The sequence below is a fragment of the Limulus polyphemus genome, unplaced genomic scaffold (assembly GCF_000517525.1).
Source record: "Limulus polyphemus unplaced genomic scaffold, Limulus_polyphemus-2.1.2 Scaffold830, whole genome shotgun sequence".
In the NCBI taxonomy this organism is placed as follows: Eukaryota; Metazoa; Arthropoda; class Merostomata; order Xiphosura; family Limulidae; genus Limulus; species Limulus polyphemus.
Genome location: NW_013666440.1, coordinates 290,611 through 296,736, shown reverse-complemented (window position 1 = coordinate 296,736; position 6,126 = coordinate 290,611). Strand labels below are relative to the sequence as shown.

At 36.4% G+C, this 6,126-nt stretch overlaps 1 protein-coding gene across 3 annotated transcripts in view; it reads right to left on the bottom strand.

Annotated features, from left to right (window-relative positions):
- Window positions 1-6,126, bottom strand: part of LOC106460762 (regulating synaptic membrane exocytosis protein 1-like) — a 146,478-nt gene that overhangs the window by 104,695 nt on the left and 35,657 nt on the right. The window lies entirely within an intron of this gene.

Below are 6,126 nucleotides of genomic sequence, written 5' to 3'. Positions count from 1 at the left end.
CATACACATAACATAAGTAACCGTAGAATTATAAATTGTATGTGTAAAGTTTAAAAATGGCTACTGTTTGATTAAATTTTTTTTTTTTTTAGTAATTTTAGCGAAAAACTATACAAAGGGCTTTTACAGCCGTCCCTAAAACTAGAGGGATGACATGAGTTGATCATTACTCTTACACCGTACTAACAGCCTCAAACTACGGAGCTCATTTTTGCTGCAACGGGACGTAAAATATTATCCCTCAGATTCATAGCCCGCTCACGCTAACCACTAGGTGAAGCATGCCTACACAGACACAGAAAAATAGACAACTCTTTTAACAAACATTTTTTCAACGTTTGTTCAACTTTAATTTAAAATAGAGCACTTGCACTATAGATAAAACATAAGTGGATATCCTGTAGTATAATATTAAAAAGTTAACGCTCAAGGAACTTGTGGAAATATTTATAATATATTAAAATATTCAAACGATCAACGTTGTTTAGTACACAATTCAATTTTGTATTCTAAAACCGATCAAAGGTCTTAAAAGGCACTTCGCATGTCTCGACACCAACTTACTTCATCCTCGCTCCCCTGTGGCACAGCGGCATGTCTGCGGACTTACAACGCTAGAAACCGGGTTTCGATACCCGTGATGGGCAGAGCATAGATAGCCCATTGTGTAGCTTTGTGCTTAACTGCAAACAAACTAAAAGTGTTAAGTTTACTTTATTAGAATGCAAAGCAACTTTATCCCCACAATTTGTAATTTTCTATAGAGCAAAGTAAACTTCATCCCCGCAGCGTACAAACTGCGGGGATGAAGTTTACTTTGCTCTATAGAAAACGTACAAATTTTCTATAGAGCAAAGTAAACTTCATCCCCGCAGTTTGTACGTTTTCTATAGAGCAAAGTAAACTTCATCCCCGCAGTTTGTACGTTTTCTATAGAGCAAAGTAAACTTCATCCCCGCAGTTTGTACGTTATTCGAATGAAAGGTAATTTTATCACCATAACTTGTACTTTATTAAAACAAAGGGTGATTGTATTCCAACACCACTTTACATAATTAGAATTGTTGTAAACTATATTTTAATTTAGATATTAGCTAGAAGTCGCATGGTGTTAAGATCAAGTAAGTTCATAACAATGGCCCTAGAATACCTAGAAAGTTCACAATGACAATGATGTCAACTTGGTAATTTCGTCTAATAGCTAAACATGGATACAACCGTATAAATACGAGTAAGCAGTTAGTTAGTTGAGTTCATTTGAGTAGTGAATGAGAATTCAGAAAAATTATCGAGTGATCTTATATATTCATTGTTTGTAGTCTATTAGTTTAATCAGTCGGTTAGCAAAGAATTTCTGTTGAAAGCGGAAATTTTATAGGCCCAGAACTGTGTACAAGTAAAAGTAGTCTGTAGCAAATGTTATGGAAGAAATAATCTAATTTATTATCGTTATGTGAATTGGACTTGGCCTTATCTTTAACAAATAATCTAAAAGAACCAACGCCAAAATAGAACACATTACACCACTTGTATCAGAAGTGGGAATATTTTAGTGAAAATAAAATAGAACCTAGAGTAAACTTCAACTTTGAAAATGACCTCATGAGGCGATATTAGAAATTTACTGGAGTTCATGAAACAATAAAAAGAAAATCAAGAAGAGAGAGAAATAGAAAATTAAAATAAGATCTAGAAGAAAGAGACAGGAAATTTTTAAAAAGGGTCAATAACAAATAGATAGAAAATGAGAAGAACGAAATAGAGAGATAAAAGTATATCAATAAGAAAATTAAAAGAATATCAAGAAGTAAGAGACGGGAAGTTAGGACAGGAGTTATAAGAAAGAGACATAATATTTAAAGAAGAATTAAGAACAAATATAAATCTGAAACAAGATCCAAGATGTACAGAAGGATTACAACGAGACTGAAGAAGCACGGAAAGACAACAGTGAAGTACAGAAAGGCTGTAAAACAAAATTGATGAGGTACAGAAAGGTTATAACAACAATATCAATGAGGTAAAAAAGAACAGCAATGACAGCATAATACATTTGGAAAAAGAACTGATAAATGTAAATATCAAAGCAGAAACACTTCCTCCTGCATCTGCCTACGAATTCCAACTTAAAACACCATTTACTAATGAATATGGAATAGGAGAACCTATTATTTTGCACCTGTTACCACAATTGTTGTACCATCTGTTACTGCAGGATCGTTCTGTATTACTCCAGCCATGCTATTAACAAATCCAATTCCAAAATTTAGCTAGCCATTTCAACAACATTGCCCAATTGAGAAACCACTGACTATGATGGAAAGTTACCGTGGGAAGAATATCTGGCTCAGTTCGAAATCATTTTCAAAGTGAATAGGTGGAATAGTGAACAACAATCTATTGATCTTGCTGTCCAGTTAAAAAGATCAGCTTTAATGATATTAAGTAACCTTATAGCTGAGAACCATAACAACAATGCTAGCTGCTTTATTCAACAGGTTCGTAACAGCACATGGAAGAAAGACGAAATCTTAGTGGAACTTGTGGAAGATTTGGTAAGGCTTGCCCAACTACTTTAAGAGCATGAAATGAGGATCTTGTCGCCACGTGGCCAGTTTATAGGTGCCATAACAGACAAGGATTTGAGAGTTAGATTAAAGCAAAGTAGGAGTACATCTTTAAAGGAAATTCTACAGTTAGTTAGACAGCTAGTTACACAGAATAGAAGAAATGAACCACAAGGCAATGGATGTAACTTGAAAGGACATGTCGCAAGGATCTATATATTAAAGCCTATATGGAATAAGAACCCCTTCCAAAGGGTACCAAAACAGGGAACTGTTATAGATGTGAAAAACATTTTCATTACAGGCAAGACTTTGTGGAATCAACATTTGTTAATACCAAAAAGATGAGTCTTCGAGCCCAACCAAATTAAAAGAACAACAAAAGACTAACTAGACACCAGGAAAGATAAATTAGCTGGACTTATGGGGCAAGGTTCAGCTGAAAATACCCCATCTGCCCTAAGCAAGTTAAGTTCATTATTTAAAGAAACCAGTCTACGAGTTTATTGGTGGGAAGCCTTGCAGTGTGTTGAGTGACAATGATTTTACAGTACAACAGTTCCACCCAATTAGATAATGAAATGTGGAACATTTCCTCCAACAATGATAAAAGAAAGTGGTATGATGCAAACAACAAGTGGGCATAAAGTTCCAGCAAGAGAGAAGCTGGAAGTTACCTGTACTGTAGGAGGCTTCTCCATACCTCATCACGTATGGGTGATTGGCAATAAGGAAGATTGCACATTGGGAATGGACTTCAAGCAGAGATATATATGCGAGACTAGACTAGCTTCGTATAGCTTCACTTTCTGTGATCAGGAAAGTGTTGTGCACTAGATAACAGTTACTACACTAGAGGTTGAACCTGCAGTGAAAACAAGGAAGGCAATCACTGTACCACCAAGAAGTGAAATACTGATACCAAGACTTATTAGAAATAAATTTACATCTAGAGACTGCGCTGTAATAGAACCAAGCACTCATCAGCACCATGGAAATACTGAACCATAAAATTCGAGTCAAAATGTGGAGGTGTACAATTAGCACTTCAGTATCAAACAACATCAAAAGTAACCACCTTTGAGAGAAGAAGTAGAAAGTCTGATGTGAAATCCTCATATAAGGGCAGTTTATCACCTCACAAGAACTGTATAATCAGAACAGTGGAGGTAATACGGCTGATCAATGTCACAGATCACATGACAGGCTCACGGAACACCAATACGTCTTCTTCAGTGGACCTCATGACTTTGGCTGAACAAATAAAATATCTCATAAGATTGATACTGGAGATGCATCCCAAATAGGTCAGTTAGTCAGATCCCAACAATTCCCACTTGTATAACAGGCTGAGGTTTTCAAGGAGATAGAAGCCATAAAGAAACAAAGAATGGTAGAACTGAGTACTAGTCCTCGAGTATCACCTATTGTAATTGTGAAGAGGTAAGATGGATCCACAAGGTTCTGTGCGGATTACTGTAAGTTGAATGAAAAAGAATTCTACCCACTATCAAGGATTGACTCTACTTTTGATGCTCTGTCTGAATCAAAATGGCTTGAAACATTGGATTTTAAGAGCAGAAATTGGCAAGTACAAGATGATGAAGAAAGTAAACAGAAGACAACTTTTACTTCAAAAATATATTGTGGTTGTTTTACCATTTGGATTATATAGTGAAACTGTTACATTTCAGTGAGTAATGGAGTGTGCTCTCCAGGGACGGATTGGGCCGCCGGGACACCGGGCAAAATGCTGATGGGCCGCAGTGCTGCCTTGGCCGGTACTACAATAGGCTGATATGGCTTGATAACCTGATTGGCTTGTCTCTAATTCCAATGCTAGTTTGCGCTACTGACCAACTTACTACACTCTACATAAGTTGTAGGTGTTTATACATGTATGTTTCATGTCGAAAGTCATCAACTGTACCATCAAATTAATAATGTCCTAGCCCCCACGCCCTGTAGGTGAGAGCCAACATAAATTCCAGCGAATATACTTGAAATTTTGCGTTCCGTACTGTGATTACCAATTTATATGTAATACATATTATGCTCAAAAAATATTTTTTGTAATGGTATTATGATAATTAAGAGATTAAACGAAATCTAAGACCGATTGTTTGTTTGTTTGTAATTAAGCACAAAGCTACACAATGGGCTATATGTGCTCTGCCCACCACGGGTATCAAAACAATGATTCTAGCGTTGTAAGTCCGTAGACATACCGCTGTGCCACTGGGGGCTCTAAGGTCGAAGTCAGTGCTACTATACTAGCTCTAGCCAAGCAGACACATATTTAACATTTACTCAGTGACATTGGTGGAGGACACACTCTGAAAATCGTGGAGAAAACGTAAGTAAGATTCTTTTGCATTAATCATAATTATCATGTAGCTGATTATTCGTTATTATTAAGACAACGTAAATTAGCAAGCAATGACTTTTCGTTCAAACTAGATCAAGAAAAGTTGGGCCCCACAGTAGCACAGCGGTACGTCTGCGGACTTACAACGCTAGAATCAGGGTTTCGATACCCGTGGTGGGCAGAGCACAGATAGCCCATTGTGTAGCTTTGTGCTTAATTACAAACAAACATGAAAAGTTGGTTTTAAATCGTGGAGCGTAATCTGTTATCCAAATAATAGTGACTATTGCTTATTCATTAAAAATATCAATGTTTCGAATGACGTTGTTATTTAATAGTATATCGAAAGTCCGTTGCTAGTTTTATCTTGTTTTATTTTTTATCCAGAATTTCTTCTAAATTATTGGTTTCTCTATGGTTCTTCCAGTTTTGGTTTTGTTAGTGGACGGCCGCTCCGCCATTGTTTCAATATACATTTTGAAATTTAGTTTTATTTAAATTGAAAGATATGTTCAACAGTTTTGTTATTTATCAATCAATAGTGTGGGGCTGTCTGCGGACTTACAATGCTAGAAACCGGGTTTCGATACCCGTGGTGGACAGAGCACAGTTAGCCCTTGTGCAACTTTGTGCATAATTAAAAACAAACAAACAAAAAAAAGTCTGGGGCATCGTCAAACCCAACAATCTTTCACATTTTCTTTAATATATTATATTTTTCTGTTTGTTATGTAGGTGATTCATATTTTAGTGTTATCATACTAATGCGGTTTACAGATTTTTGGAGTTTATTTCAAGTTTTATGCAAAGGGGGAGTTGGAAAATTTTAATCTGTCGCAAAAAGTCAAGAGATTTCATGAAACTTCAAAAAAGTATGAAACTATTCAAATGTAATGAATATTTCTCAATTTCGTCATTCCCGGCATGGCCAGGTGGTTAGAGCGCTCGGTTCGCAATATGAGGATCGCGGGTTCGAATCCCCATCACACCAAACATGCTCGCCCTTTCAGCCGTGGGTGCGTTATAATGTGATGGTCAATCCCACTATTCGTTGGTAAAAGAGTAGCCCAAGTGGTGGTGATGACTAACTGCCTGCTATCTAGTCTTACACTGCTGAATTCAAAACAAACAAACATTCTGTCTTTGCGTCTACCTAGTTCTTTTATTTAAAATTTCAATAATTCATCAATA